Genomic DNA, 16,081 nt, shown 5'->3' with positions numbered 1-16,081 from the left:
TGTGAGAGATGCTGCCTTCAGCAGCGAACGAGTAGCAGTCTGTGAGAAACGCTGCCTTCAGCAGCGAACGAGTAGCAGTCGTCAGGCGGTTCCGTTGAATTGTGGCTAGTATCTGATGTCCTCTTCAGCCCCGAACCCTAGGGCCACCGATCTCCGAAGGCTGTTTGGAGCCTGATATTAAAGTGTCAAGCAGCTCACGTTGTTGGAAACTGGTGCTCCCCTTCACGGGGTGATGAAAAGAGACCAAGCTGGGGGGGGATTGTTTCTTGTGATTTAACTGTGTGTTGCAGCTTGTCTGCTAACATTAGCATATGTATCATTGAACTTGTGAGTTGCAGCCTGTCTGTGTACATTAGCATATGTATTAACTCTCTCTCTCTCTGTTACATGTACAATGCTGACTACCATTCTGTCTGTCTTTGTCCCACCATGTCCTTTGTGCTATCGCTTCAAAACTCCTGTCTTTAATACCTGTGTAGGCTATGATACAAATTAGATGTACTCCACTAAAGCTGTTTAATTCCCCTGGTCCGTATTGGGATCCCTCATATCCCATTATGACTATACATTAAATCTATGCCCTGTCTACATTCTAAAGGAGCTGAATTGTAACCTCTGCTGCCCCTATTCCAGGGGGGCTTAAAACATTAACGAACAATATTCCAAAGAAATTAGTAAACAACAATGAACAATACATGTAAAGCTCATTAAAAACAGCACTAAAATACAATAAGAACTGAATAAAGCACAATAAATGTAAAGCTCATTGAAAACTGCAATAAAATACAATAAGAACTGAATAAAACACAATAAATGTAAAGCTCATTGAAAACTGCAATAAAATACAATAAGAACTGAATAAAACCACAATAAATGTCAAGCTCATTGAAAACTGCAATAAAATACAACAATAACTGAATAATCAAAAGACAAGTAAAATACAACAATAACTGAATAAACCATTAAAGAAACGAAAAAAAATGTTAAATTACGGCACTTTGTAACAATCTGACTTTCCTTTGTGTTAGTGTAAAAATTGTAAAATGAAACACAAACCATATTTGCATGGGTTTTGAATATGTTAGACCTTATTAAAATGCAGTTGGAGCTGCTTGTCTGTATGGGGCACAACCCTCCAATTTGTTAGAGTGAGTACATAACAGACATTGCAGCACAAGAGCCCCTGCAAGAGAACTTGAAACATATTCAACCTTTAGTTCTGCCTTAAGTAAAATGCCTTGTGCCACAGCTCACAGGAGCTGGCCTTATTTAAAACAGTCTGTAAAACAGGCACCAAAAAAAGTTAAAAGATGTTCTTATGAAGATTGCACACACAATAATTTAAGTACAGGCTAGTTTCTATTATATTCCACTTAAAAGTTCTGCTGCATGAATCCTGGAGCTTGTGGAGTCATTATTGAATCAAGAAATATTGGTGCCATGCCAATCTCATTCTAACATGCCAATTTCTCCAGTCCTTAAGTCAAGATGTACTGAATAGCATCCGGTACAAGATCTGTGAGTTCTTAATGATATTATTCTTATGCACCCAATTGTTCTGAACTATGCCACCAATTTAAATCATATTCCACCTATTGCAATACTCACACAGCACCATAGACCAGTTCGCAGGTTTATTTCTCCATTAAGCTGAATCCAGTCGCGCAGGGTTTACCTCCGTGATTATTTACAATGTAACTTCTGCACTACCGGATTTAAATATAAACCTGATGAATGGGGAAAGTTATCATGAATTAAATAACAGCGGCAATACAGAGAAATTGTGCTGAGGCATTAATTTCACTCCAGAGGAAAATGCACCAGAGAAATGAATGATTAAACTTATAGGAATCCCCATAGGAATCCCCAGAGGTATCTTTATTCTCCAGAGGTGGGTGATCTTTAAACTCACGGACCTTGACTGCTGAATGTGTAGAAGAAATGTATTAAATGTGTTGATAGGGCTCCATACCTCTAACTGCAAGACAAGAGCCTGAAGCCTCAATTTCAAGTGCCACAGTGCACTTAAAGGGACATGCACACTCCTGCTTCAACTGGCTGAACCAGCCACTTTACACATCAGATCCTTTCTTTATCTTACATACACTTAAAATAAGACGTGTAGAACTCACCCTATTTGCGCAAACATTTCTCCCTGCAAATGTTATAACATCACTCAACTCTCAGGTACTCCCTGTGCAAAATCACATTTAAATACAATTTATTTCATAAATTGGAATTAACTGGTAGTTAAATTCGCTCATTCTACAGTATTGATAAACGATCCTATATGACATTTAATTTTTAGCATGAATTTTAATCAATAATGGTCAGTGACTGAAGTGGGAAGTTGTGATTTATGAAATTATCTCTGGTCTCTACTCTCCCACTCCCTGCACTTCTCCCAACATTCAGGAGCTGGCACACAGTCCCTGCCTTTTTTTCATGTTACTCATCTACTATTCCTTTAACTGCTTGCATCAAAATGTTAGCCTTTGCTTTCTGCTTATCCTCAGATGTCTGGACAAATGCTTTTTGTGTGATCTGTAGAAGCTGGGTTATTCCCTGCTCATGCCAATTTTCTGTCTTTTGTAATTTTCTCCTAATGTCTGGGGCTGAGTTGGTAACAAAACCTGTTAGTACCAATTGTTCCCCTGCTGGGGATTCTATGTCGAGACCCCCATATTGTATATATATATGGTCCCAAAAATTGGTCTAACTGTTCAGCACATCCCTGGGGATCTTCTATCAGGGAGGTCAGTTCTTTCTTAAAGTTACACACTTCAGTACTGGTCAGGGGCACATTTACGAAACCGAGACCCTCTCCCATGGGAACTTCCCGCAGTGGTCTCATCCAATTGGTTTCTGGCTTATTAGGTCTGGGTTCCTGCTCCCTGGGAAATGAATCAAAGGGTTCTGCCCTTTCTTCCTGAAGAGTCTCACGCTGTTCTGAATTAAAGTTACCTCTCTCTCCTGCCAACAGAGGTGGTAATCGAGTGCTTTGTGAGCAAGTTATCATACCACTCCTGCTCTCTTCTCTCTTCTCTAGTGGTGGGGGAGGTGGGGAAGGTGCAGAAGGGTAGGTCATAGGAGGGGAAGGAAAGATAGGAGCCGGCATAGGAGGAACATAGGGTGGAGGGAGGGAATGTAACACATCCCAACCCTGTGATTCAGGGACAAGAGGTTCCTCCTCTCTCTTATCCCTGGATTCTTTCTCATTCAAAACCAGCTGTTCAATGGATCCCTTGAGCCAGCAGGCTGCATATTCCCTGCTCTCAACATTGTCTGGCTGGTTTTGATAGAGCCATAAGTTCAAAGCTTCACACATCCATTCATCCTCGGATCCGAATTTTGGCCAGTACACGGAGCTCCCTTTAACCGGGTATCCCACCCATTCATTACAACAATACCTGACCGTCGTCAGTTTGTCTTTACCGCGGGTCTTTCCTGTGCCCCACTCAGATAACATCATCCCAAGCGGGCTGTACGTAGCTATCTGGTGGTCACGTCCTGTGTCAGGACTCTCATCTCTACTGCCCGCTATTCCCATACTTAGGAACAAGTAAAATACTCTTACCGAGTTCTGGCAGTACTGCTCTAGCGCGCGTCCTTCCGCCGTTTGTTCTCAATGCCTCTTCTCGGATATCACTCGCTTCTTCCACTGACCAGCCACCCGTCGCCCGTGAGTCCAGCTGAATCAGCCGGGGTGCACCTACTCTCGTCGTCGGGGTACTCTGTCAGTGGAGGGAGTGTGATCCCGGACGAGCCCCCATTTGTTAGGAATTAAAGTACCTTTAAAGAAATTGCTCGAGACAAAAATTGAGAACAAAGAACATTTATTACTACAACAATGCAAAGTTGGGTGCTTCCCCTTACCCTGGGAATACACACACACACTGGGGCTCACCCAACTTTTATACAGTTGATTTCAGTGTAGGAATACCCTCCCCCTTACATTCTTCTGCCTCCTGCTGGAGAGGTTTGGCATTAGGCAATCCTGCCTGCCTACGTGCAATTTCAGTATACTTGGAGAACCAGGGGGGGTTATCCTGTCGGTGTCCCTTCATGTCATTGTCCTTATTCACACCTTCCTGATTCTCGGGGCTACAGTCTCTTGATATGCAGAGTTGACTCATTCTATCTAGGGTTGGCTAATTTCATATGTATAAATCTGTGTATGGTTAGCTAATTAGAAATGTATGACTTGGTACTTCTGTCCAGGGCTAGGAGACCCTTATCTGATCCAGACTACCTCAACTTCTTACATTCTATTGTACCTTACCATTCCTTATCTTAGTCCTATGGTCTTGTCACAAAGGATAGAAGATTCTTATGTTAATCGTGCTGACTCTGCTTTCCTGCATCCTAAGCCCCAAACTTATCCTGTTTGAACTGGTTTCAGCCATTTTACTGATGAACTTTAGTTTCTTCCATGTTCATAATTTTAGGTCAATTTTCCCATCTCTCACAGTTCCAATTTCTGTTCCACATCTAAAACATTGATTTGATAAATTTTTTACATCAATTGTTTATTATTCCTCAGAAATTAAATAGATGGAAACCAAATTTATTAGATCAATGTTTAAATGTGTTTTCACTTTTGATGTAAAGCTGTCAACTTGAAGAGGCAGTAAGAATAAGGCAGGGAATTATAGGAGGTAGAGCCTTACACTCGTCGTGGTTCTGAGATTTATTTGCATTTGGAAAGGCAAGGACTGATGAGGGAAAATTAGCATGTTTTGGTGCATGGTTAATCATATTATTGTGAGTTTTTAAGTCATGACCAACAGGATTGATGAGGGTAGGGCATTCTATATGGACTTGAGCAAAACCTTTGACAAGGTTGCACACGGGAATCTACTCGGAGCATATGGTATCCAAGTTGAGCTACCCAATTGAAATAATGTAATGGTCTGATCGCAGAAGAACCTTTATAATTATATGGGGTATTTTGTGACAAATAAACACCTATTGTCACAATCACTCCACAGTAGATGCAATATCACTGGCTCTCTACTCAGTTCTAGAACACCTTGAAAACAGCAACTCAGACATATGGCTGTTCTTCATTGATAACAGCTCAATCTTCAATACATTATTCCCTCAGTGCTGATGAAGAAGCAACAAAATCTAGCCCTTTGTACCCCACTCAACAACTAGATCTTTGATTTTTCTCATCGGAAGACCACAGTCAGTACAAATTGGAAACAATGTCTCCTCACTGATTGTCAATCCAGGTGCATCCCAAGGATGTGTGCTTAGCCCATTGCTCTACTCGTTATACACCTGTTATTCTGTGGCCAGGCTATCCACTTTTGCTGATGAACACCACAGTTGGCAGCAGAATCATAAACATCAATGAGGAAGTGTACAGGAGGGAGATCGATCAGCTCATTGAATGGTGTAACAACAACAACAACCTTGCGCTCAACGTCAACAAAACCAAGGAGATGATTGTGGACTTCTGGTGGAAGTCCTCATCGAGGGCTCAGCAGTGGAGAGGGTCAAGAGCTTCAAATTCCTGGGTGTAACATCTCCGAGGATCAGTCCTGGAGCCTCCATGTTGATGCAATCACAAAGAAGGCTCACTTCATAAGGTGTTTGAGGAGATTCGGTAGATCACAGAAGATTCTCAAAAACTTCTACAGGTGTAACGTGGAGAGTATACTGGCTGGTTGCATCACTGTCTGTTATGGAGGTGCCAAATCTCAGGACAAGGAAAATACTCCAGAGGGTTGTTAACTCGGCTTGTGACACCATAGGCACCAGACTCCACTCCATTGAGGACATCTACATGAGGCAGAGTCTTAAAAAGCAGCTTCTATCCTCAAAGACCCCCACCACCCAGGTGATGCCCTCTTCATTCTGCTGCCATTGGGAAAAAGGTACTGAGCTTAAGGTGGAGCACAACTTAAGGTGGACAACTTCTTCCCCCACTGCCATCAGAATCCTGAATAGTCAGTGAACAAAAGACACTGCCTTACTTTTCATGCACTACTTTTTTTTATTTTTTAATTATTGTTGGAAGATGAATGTTTCCACTATGACGCTGCCTAAAAACACTGAATTTTGTGACTTGTTCATGACAATAAATTCTGATTCTGAATTGGTTACAAAATTAATCTGGTGGTAGGAATCTGAGGGCGCTAGTGCAGTACACAAACGTGTTGTAGAAATTCAGCAAAAAGCGTAGAATCGAACAGAAATAAAGGGGAATCAATGCTCAGGTCTGAGCCTTCCATCAGGTAAAAGCAAAAAATAGGGAAGGGGGAAGAGGAATGAGGGAGGGAGGGAGGAAGAACAGGCCAATAGGCCAATAGGTAAGAGGTTATAGGTGGATAGAATTGGAAGGTAGGAGAAAAATGTTGAGATGTGATGGGGAAGGTGTGGGGAGCTGGAGGAAAGGAGGCAGCACACAGGGAAAGAGAGAATGGGGGAGGAGTTAATGGAAACTGGGGTCAATGTTAATTCCGGCGAGTTGAAGAGTACAGAGACAGAATACAAGGTATTGTTCCAACAATTTGTGCGTAGCATCGTTTTAACAGTGCATGAGGCCATGGACAGACTTGTGATGTGGGAAATGGTGTGTGGAATTGAAATAGTTGGCCACTGGGAGGTCCTTGCTAATGCAGCTGACAGAGCAAAGATGCTCAATTAAACGATCTCCCAATCTGTGTCCAGACTCCCTGATGCAGAGGAGACCTCATCAGAAGCACCAAATGCAATAAATGACCCCTGCAGAAGTTTTGCTTCACTTGGAAGGACTGTTTTGGGCCTTGAATGGTGGTGAGAGGTGTCGTAGGCATGTGTAGCATTTCTTGTGGTCACAAGGGTAGGTACCCCCAAGGGGGTGATTCGTGGGAAGGGATGAATACTCCTAGAGGGAGTAGTTCCCTGTGGAGAGGGGAGGGGAGGGGAGGGGAAGAAGTGTCTGTTGGTGGGATATCATGAAGCTAGTAACTGGACAATGAGGACATTTACATCAGACAGCAGTTTATTGACTATAGCTCCAGCGTCAACACAATGGAATTAAACAAACTCCTCTCCAAGCTCTGTGACCTTAGCCTCAGCATCTCCGTTTGTAGATTGATCCATGACTTTCTATCCTTAAGGCTGCCTTCAGCGAGGATTGGTGATATTACCTCCTCCATCATCATCCTCAACATTTGACAGCTGTATACAGATCTCCAAACAGTAGCTGGGATGTGGACAACAAATTACAACAGGAAATAGAAAATGTGCATTAGAAGGGCAATTTCATTGAAGTCATGGGGGATTTTAACATGGAAGTAGATTGGGAAACAAGGTTCAGATAGGATCTCAAAAGAGAGAATTTGTAGAATGCCTGTGAGATGGCTTTTCAGAGCAGCTTATTGATGACCCCACAAGAGGATTGGCTGCACTGGATTGGGTGATTAAAGAGCTTAGGGTAAAGGAACCATTTGGGGAGCAGTGATCTCGGTATGAATGAGTTCAATATGAGATTTATCAAGGAGAAACTAAAGTTAGATGTGTTGGTATTTCAGTGGAGTAAAGGGAATTACAGTGGCATGAGAGAGGAACTGGCAAAGGTAGCTTGGAAGGGTCACTAGTATTGAGGACAGCAGAGCAGTAATGGATGGAGTTTCTGTGAGTAATGAGGAAGGTGCAGGATAGATACATACCAAAAAAGAAAAAAAATATTTTGAATGGAAAAACATCACAACTGTGGCGAACAAGGGAAGTCAAAGCCAATGTAAAAATAAAAGAGAGGGCATTCAAAAAAGCAAAAAAGGTAGAAGATTGGGAAGTTTAAAAAAAAATTGCAAGGGGCAACAAAAAAACTCATAAAGGGGAAGGATGTAGTATGAAAGTAGGTTAGCAAATAATATTCACAAAACAACATTTATTTATTTGTATATGAGTTGTTTGTCTGTATGTGTGTCATGTTCTGGTTGTGTGTCTACATGTTTTGCACTGAGGACCGGAAAACAGTTGCGTCAGGTTGTACTTGCGCAATCAGATGATAATATATTTGACTTGAATATCAAAGAGGATACAAAAAGCTTAGTATATAAAGATTAAAGGAGGGGTGACCACTACATATAGATACAGGACCACTAGAAAATGAATCTGGAGAAATAATAATGGGAGACAAGGGCGTGGCAGAGGAGCTAAATGAGTAATTTGTATCCGTCTTCACTGTGAATATTAACAGCGTGCTGGATGTCCAAGGGTATCAGGGAAGGGAAGTGAGTGCAGTTCCTATTTTGAGGGAGAAGGTGCTCAGAGAGCTGAATGGTCTCAGGGTAAATAAGTCTTCTGGACCAGATGGATTGCACCCTCGGGTACTGAAAAAAGTAGTGGTAGTTCTGGCATGGTCCCAATGGACTGGAAAATTGCAAATGTAATTCCTTATTCAAGAAGGGAGGGAGGCACCAAAAGGAAAATTACAGACTGGTTAACCTGACATCAGTGGTAGGAAGATGTTGGAGTCGATTATCAAGGATGAGGTTATGGAGTACTTTGAGGCATGTTACAAGAATGACCAAAGCCAGAATGGTTTCATTAAGGGAAAATCTTGCTTGACAGACCTATTGGAATTCTTTGAAGTGTCATGCAGGCTGGATAAGAGAGAGGCAAGGGAGGTTGTGTATTGGATTTTCAGAAGGCTTTTGACAAGGTCCTACACATGTGGCTACTTAACAAGATAAGAGCCCATGGTAGAGTGTGGGTAGAATATTGCATAATTGGCAATAAACAGAGAATTGGAATACAGGGATCATATTCTAGTTGGCTGCCAGTTACTAGTAGGGATTGGTGTTGGGCATTTTCTTTTTATGTTCTATGTCATTGGATTAGATTAAGAAATGAGTGGCTTCGTGGTGGTTTGCTGACGATATGGTGGAGGGACAGATAGCGTTGAGGAAACGGGGAGGCTGCAGAAGGACTTGGACAAATAAGGAGAATGGGAAGAGATGTGGCAAATGAAATATAATGTCAGAAAGTAAATGGTCATGCACTTTGGTAGAAGAAATTTTTGGGCAGACCATGGAAAAATCCCAGATGCAAAGGGACCTGGGAGTCCTCATGCAAGATATCCTGAAGGTAAACGTAGGTTAAGTTGGTGGTGAAGAAGGGAAATGCAATGCTGGCCTTTGTTTCAAGAGGAATCAAGACAAGGACAAGGATGTGATGTTTAGACTTTTCAAGTACTGGTGAGACCTTACTTGGAATATTGTAAGCAGTTTTGACTCCTCATTTAAGAAAGGATGATTCGAGGAATGAAAGGGTTATCATATGAGAAACGTTTGACAGTTCTTGTTCTGTACTGATTGGAATTTAGGAGGATGAGGGGGGGGAATCTCATTGAAACATTTCAAATGTTAAAAAGCATGGACAGAGTCGATGTAGAAAGATTGCTTCCCATGTTGGGGGAGTCTGGGATAAGTGGGCACAACTTCAGGACTGAAAGGCACCCACTTAGAACAGAGATGCAGAAGAATTTCTTCAGCCAGAGGGTGAAGAATCTGTGGAATTTGTTGCCACAGGCATTGTGGAGGCCAAATCATTAGGTGTATTTAAGCAGGGATTGATGGGTTCTTGATTAGCCAGGGCATCAAAGGTTATATGGAGGAGGCTGACAGTGGAGCTGAGTGGGGAAAATGGACCAGTTCATGATTGAATGGCAGGGCAGACTTGAAGGGCTGAATAGCCTATTTTGTTCCAATGTCATGGTCTTATGAACATCCAGGAATGCAGATGGCTGCAAAAGGCAAAAAACAGAACCAATATTTTGTGTACTGCATTGAACCTCAACATCTGCAGATTTTCTTGTTTACCTCCAGAGTACTCCAGTTGTGGCCTTACCAGTGGTTTACATGTACTGTAATCTTACTGTTCGCATATTCTATAGTACCATTACTGAATGCTAGTACGCTTTCTTAATCATCTTACTTCATTGTGCTGCTACTGCCAGGAATCCTTGAGCATACCAAACTCCCATTGTTCCTTGATACTCCCTTGGGCCCTACCATTCATTTTGTATGTCCTCTCCGTATTTGTCCTCCCAAAGCACATCACTTTACACTTATCAGGATTAAGTTGCTGTTGTTCTGCCTATCTGATCAATATAATTCTCCAGCAGACAAATATTGTTGTCATTATCAACACATCAACATTTCACATTTTCTTCCTTACCTCATCTGCTCCATATGAAGAAATGCAGTTAATTCTCAACTCAGTGCCAATTAGTAAGAGACAATAAATGACAGAATTACTAGTGAACACCTCACCCCGCGACCGAATGAAAGACCATACATTTCACTCAACTTTGCTTCTGTTAATTATGCGCAGCATAAATAAATGACCGTTCCCCAGGGCTTCTTGATAGTCAGTGGCCTTGCCGTCATGCTTGATAGTTTCAGCAGAATTAAGGAGTATTGACAAAAACGTGTGTATTGTTCAAATACAAATTAAAAGAAAAATGTCATACTGTGAAATTTATCAAAATATTGCTACCAATTGATAACAATTTATGGTGCTGTGATATGTATAAAATTAATTGCCTTCTAATATATTAATATACTGCTTTCACTGTTTTTCCAACAAATAGTTCATCCTTTCTTCAGACGCAGGCTGTACATGGATCACGTTTTTATTCGGATCAAAGAACATTTTGCTTCATCAAAAAAAATACCAAGTTTCTCATCTGCTCAGTTCCACAGTCTGTTTGTAAAATTGGGATCCCTTGTGATTGTGAGACAGTAATAGCGGCAAAGCTCCAGTTCATGCCATGAACAGCAAGTGCATTAGCCAAAGAAGATACAAAAACACATTTTTTTTAGGTAAATATTTTTTGTATCATCAAAGAATATTTGGAAAATGAGAAATCATCAGGAACTTATTTTTATAGCACTCTCACAAACTTCATAAGAGGATTATCAACTATGTATCAGCTTCTTAATGTAAAGCAATATTAGAAAACAAACAAAAATATTGGATAAAATATAACTATGTAACCTGCCTGGCCTGCTGAGCATTCCCAGGATTTCCTGTTTTTATTTAGCATCCTTGAATTTTATTGTGGATCTTGCACTGATAACTGCTGTCTTCTCCCATGGAAGAGATTGGGAGGACCTTTTGGTGTAAAAAGTTGCATTAAGTCTACTGTTGATTACGACATCATATTAATCACTCTAATTACCATCACCTCCATTTAGTAAAGTACATAACCACACCTGTCTCAGACACCTGTTATGTTCTACTTTATCCTGCAAGAAAGACGAATATGCATCAGCAGGTATTCCAAATGTTTAGATGATGTGCTTCTATTTCTGAATAGCTGTAAGTGTGTACAGGCTATAAGCATAGGTGAACGGTTTTACTGACTTTCTTCTTCTTTTTTGGCTTGGATTCGCGGACAAAGATTTATGGAGGGTATGTCCACGTCTGCTGCAGGCTCATTGGTGACTGACAAGTCCGATGCGGGACAGGCAGGCACGGTTGCAAGGGAAAATTGGTTGGTTGGGATTGGGTGTTGGGTTTTTCCTCCTTTGTCTTTTGTCAGTGAGGTGGGCTCTGCGGTCTTCTTCAAAGAAGGTTGCTGCCCGCCGAACTGTGAGGCGCCAAGATGCACAGTTGGAGGTGATATCAGCCCACTGACGGTAGTCAATGTGGCAGGCACCAAGAGATTTCTTTAAGCAGTTCTTGTACCTCTTCTTTGGTGCACCTCTGTCTCGGTGGCCAGTGGAGAGCTCACCATATAACATGATCTTGGGAAGGCGATGGTCCTCCATTCTGGAGACGTGACCCACCCAGCGCAGTTGGGTCTTCAGCAGCATGGATTCGATGCTTGCGGACTCTGCCAGCTCGAGTACTTCGATGTTGGTGATGAAGTCACTCCAATGAATGTTGAGGATGGAGCGGAGACAGCGCTGATGGAAGTGTTTTAGGAGCCGTAGGTGATGCTAGTAGAGGACCCATGATTCGGAGCCAAACAGGAGTGTGGGTATGAGAACGGCTCTGTATACGCTTTTCTTTGTGAGGTTTTTCAGTTGGTTGTTTTTCCAGACTCTTTTGTGTAGTCTTCCAAAGGCGCTATTTGCCTTGGCGAGTCGGTTGTCTATCTCTTTGTCGATCCTTGCATCAGATTAAATGGTGCAGCCGAGGTAGGTAAACTGGTTGACCGTTTTGAGTTCTTTGTGCCCAATGGAGATGTGGGGGGGCTGGTAGTCATGGTGGGGAGCTGGCTGATGGAGGACCTCAGTTTTCTTCAGGCTGACTTCCAGGCCAAACATTTTGGCAGTTTCCGCAAAACAGGATGTCATGCGCTGGAGAGCTGGCTCTGAATGGGCAACTAAAGCGGCATCGTCTGCAAAGAGTAGTTCACGGACAAGTTGCTCTTGTGTCTTGTGTCTGACTTTACATCAATGTTAAATACTATATATGAGAATGAGATGACTCTATGAAAGGCCTGATTAACAGATAGAATGATGGATGTCTAATAATAATGCAATTGACAGGCTATGACATTTGAAGATGTTTGCAACTTTATCATGCATTTCTGACCATTGAGACATTTGGTGGGAAAGCATTCCAAAACATTCTATTGATTACAAACTGTGTCCTTGCTCTGTCACCTGAAGGGCTTCCTCCCTCCCTTCACTAGGACTTCGGTGCTGTCCTGGTGATTGGAGGACCTTTTTCTCTTGTGCATTTTTCAATGCTCCCCAAGTCTGATTGAGAACACTTACAGAATCTGTTGCATTCACATTGCCACTTACTCTCCGAAGTCCAGGCTGGTTTAAGTAGTGTGGAGTTCAACAAAATTTGTAGATGCTGGGGTCGAGTACAATACATAAATGTGCTGGAGAAACCCAGCAAGTTACGCAGCATCGATAGGAAGTAAAGGGTAACCAAAATTTTGGGCCTGGGTATGGGCTACCTATGGATTGAACCACTTATAGTACTAAAGCAGACATCCATGGACTCGTGCATGAAGCTTGCACTGAGAAGAACTGGTGCGAGTTAATCATAATTTCTGGGCTTTTTCCAGAAGCTGTAGAATTAATTCTTAATTAGACTTATCATCGAAGGAACACATCCTGTCAAAGTTTAATGACATGAAAAGTAAATTTAATTAATGTCAATAAATGGTCATATACACAAGTCTCTGTACAGCGCAATGCTGTTACAGCACCAGTGATTGGGACCAGGATTCAAATCCTTCACTGTCTGTAAGGAGTTTGCATGTTCTCCCCGTGCCTGTGTGGTTTCCTCCCCGGACTCCGGTTTCCTCCCATTGTTCGAAACGACCAAGGGGTTGTAGGTTAATTGTAGGAGTTTGCAGAGATTTGGTATGACACCAGAAACTGGCAAATTTCTACAGCTATACGGTGGAAAGAGTGCTGACCAGTTGCATCACTGTCTGGTGTGGGAACACCAATACCTCTGAGTGTAAAGCCCTGCAAGAGGTAATGGACACAGCGCAGGGCATTGCAGGCAAAACCCTCCCTACTATTGGGTACATCTACAGTGAACACTGCCGTCGAAGGGCAGCAGCAATCATCAAAGAACCATGCCACTCAGCACATGCTCTGTTCTTGCTGCTGCCATCAGGAAAGAGGTATAGGTGCCGCAAGACTCGCACCACCATGTTCAGGAACAGCTGCTCCCCTCCACCATCAGAATCCTCAACAACTAACTCAATCAGAGACTTTTTTTAAGGACTCTTACTTGTGCACTTTATTGACTTTCTTTAGTTCTCTCTGTATTGCACAGTCAGTTTGTTTACACTCGTTTTCTGTTTACAGTTCTTTTATTTGTTTACATGTTTATGCTGCGAAGAGTTTATATTTGCACAACCAATTAGTGGTAATTCTGCTGTGCCCACAGGAAAAAGGAATCTCAGGCTTGTACTCTGACAATAAATCTGAATCTGAAATCTGAATTGGGTGTAATTGGGCAACACAAATGGCTTTTTACTGTGCTGTGTGTCTAAATTCTAAAAATTACTTTGAGATGTTGTAACGCAATAAGGAAATATAGATGCAAATATTTATTTCAAGTGATGGGGATTCATTTCCTAAATTTTGAGCTTCTCTGGGTTTGTATCAATGGTTTGTTGTCATTCTGACAAGATTGAGTGGAGATATAAACATAATGAACCAATTGGTTTTTCATATATTTTTTATCTTGCATATTTATCTTTTGAATTGCCATATCAATATTAGTGATCTAATGAGATTAATTGTTGCCTCCATCTCATTAACCTTCAGAGTACAATAGATTTTCTCTGACCAGTCAATTGCAACTTTCCAATGCAAGTTCTGTGAGTGAATACTAATTATGGAGTTTTGTTCATTCAGTTGCTAATAATTAATTAAGTGACTGGTGCACTTTACTAGACAACTGGGGAACACAATAGCTTTAGAAAAGGTTATTATTCCATTGTAGTCATGTTAGTATCCATTCATACAATTTCTTCCATAGAATATGAAATCACCACATGAATTGGTTCCCATTTCATGTTCTAAACATTGCAGCTGATTAGTGAATAGTGGAATAAGGGACATTCATGAAGTTAATCAGAAAGGACAAACCAACACTGCAGGAGTGCAAAATAAGTAATGATAGCCATTTGCTATAAGAAGGGAGAGCGTGCATAAATCTATCAGTACATTTCCAATCCACTTAAAATTAGGGTAAAATAAGATATTATTGAAAGCATGCATAACAAGATGGACAAACTGATGATACAAATAGAATTGTTGGTACAATTTCTGGTTAATATGAAGACAAGATTGCAAAATGTCCAGGGTTTGGAATTAAATAGGCCTGGAAACTTTTTATAAGAAGCAAGCAAAGTAAAAGGTTTGATGATCCTAATTATAAATGATAGGATAAAAGCAAAAGAAATGGTTCAAAAATCAAGAAGAAAAATTGTGTGAAGCAAAGAGTAAACAAGGAGGGAAAATATTTGTGGGACTTGTCTGTAGGCAATGGTATAATAACCGATGTGAGGAGAGTGCTGGGTAAGGTCAACCCACGAGAAGCTGCTGGTCTGAATAACATATCTGGCAAAGTGCTCAGGGGATGCGCAGCTCAGTTGGCAGATGTTCTCACCAACATATTTAACTTCTCCATAAGTGACACCATGGTTCTAACATGTTTCAAAGCTGCCACCATCGTCCCTGCGCCATAGGAGTTGTCAGTGTCCTTTCTCAATGATTACCGACCACCCTGTTGTACTACCATCATGAAGTGCTTCGAGAGTCTCGTCATGGGGCACATCAAGCTCTTGCTGCCCACCTCACTGGAAACCCTGCAATTTTTCATATGGATCCAACCGCTCTACAGACGATGCCATCACCACCACCCTCCATCTAGCCCTCACCCACCTGGAAAATAAGGACACGCATGTTTGAATGGTGTCAATTGATTTCATTTTGGCATTTAACACAATCATACCTCCATGCATGATAGGGAAGTTGAGCCTGCTAGGCCTGATCACTTCCCTCTGTAATTGGATTCTTGACTTCCTGACAGGGAGACCTCAGGCAGTCCAGATTGGAAACAGCACTTCTAAGACCATTACACTGAATATGGGGGGGTCCCCAGGACTGTGTGCTTAGTCCATTGCTGTTAGCTCTGCAGCAATACATGGTCATCTACACAAGTCTCTGTACAGCGCAATGCAGCAATACATAGCTCGAACTACATCATCAAGTTCGCTGACAATACGACCGTGGTGGGCCTTATCAGCAAGAACGATGAGTCAGCATACAAGATGAGGTGCAGTCGCTAACAGATGGGTGCAGAGTCAACAACCTGTATGTGAACCCTTTAATAAAACCAAAGAAATAGTTGTCGTCTTCAGGAGGGTCTGGGGTGGGGATTCAGTCTCCACTGACCAATGACAGTTTTTACTGTTGAGATTGTCAAAAGTACCAAGTTTCATGGTGTGTACTTGGCAGAGAATCTCACCTGGTTCCTCAACACCAGCCAAGAAAGCCCAGCAACACATTGACTTCCTGTGAAGGCTGAGGAAAGTTCATCTCCCACCCTCCATCCTCACTACATTCTACAGAGGATGTATTGA

This window comes from Narcine bancroftii, chromosome 1, assembly GCF_036971445.1.
Source record: "Narcine bancroftii isolate sNarBan1 chromosome 1, sNarBan1.hap1, whole genome shotgun sequence".
Classification (NCBI taxonomy): Eukaryota; Metazoa; Chordata; class Chondrichthyes; order Torpediniformes; family Narcinidae; genus Narcine; species Narcine bancroftii.
Note: the sequence above shows the minus strand (reverse complement) of the source record.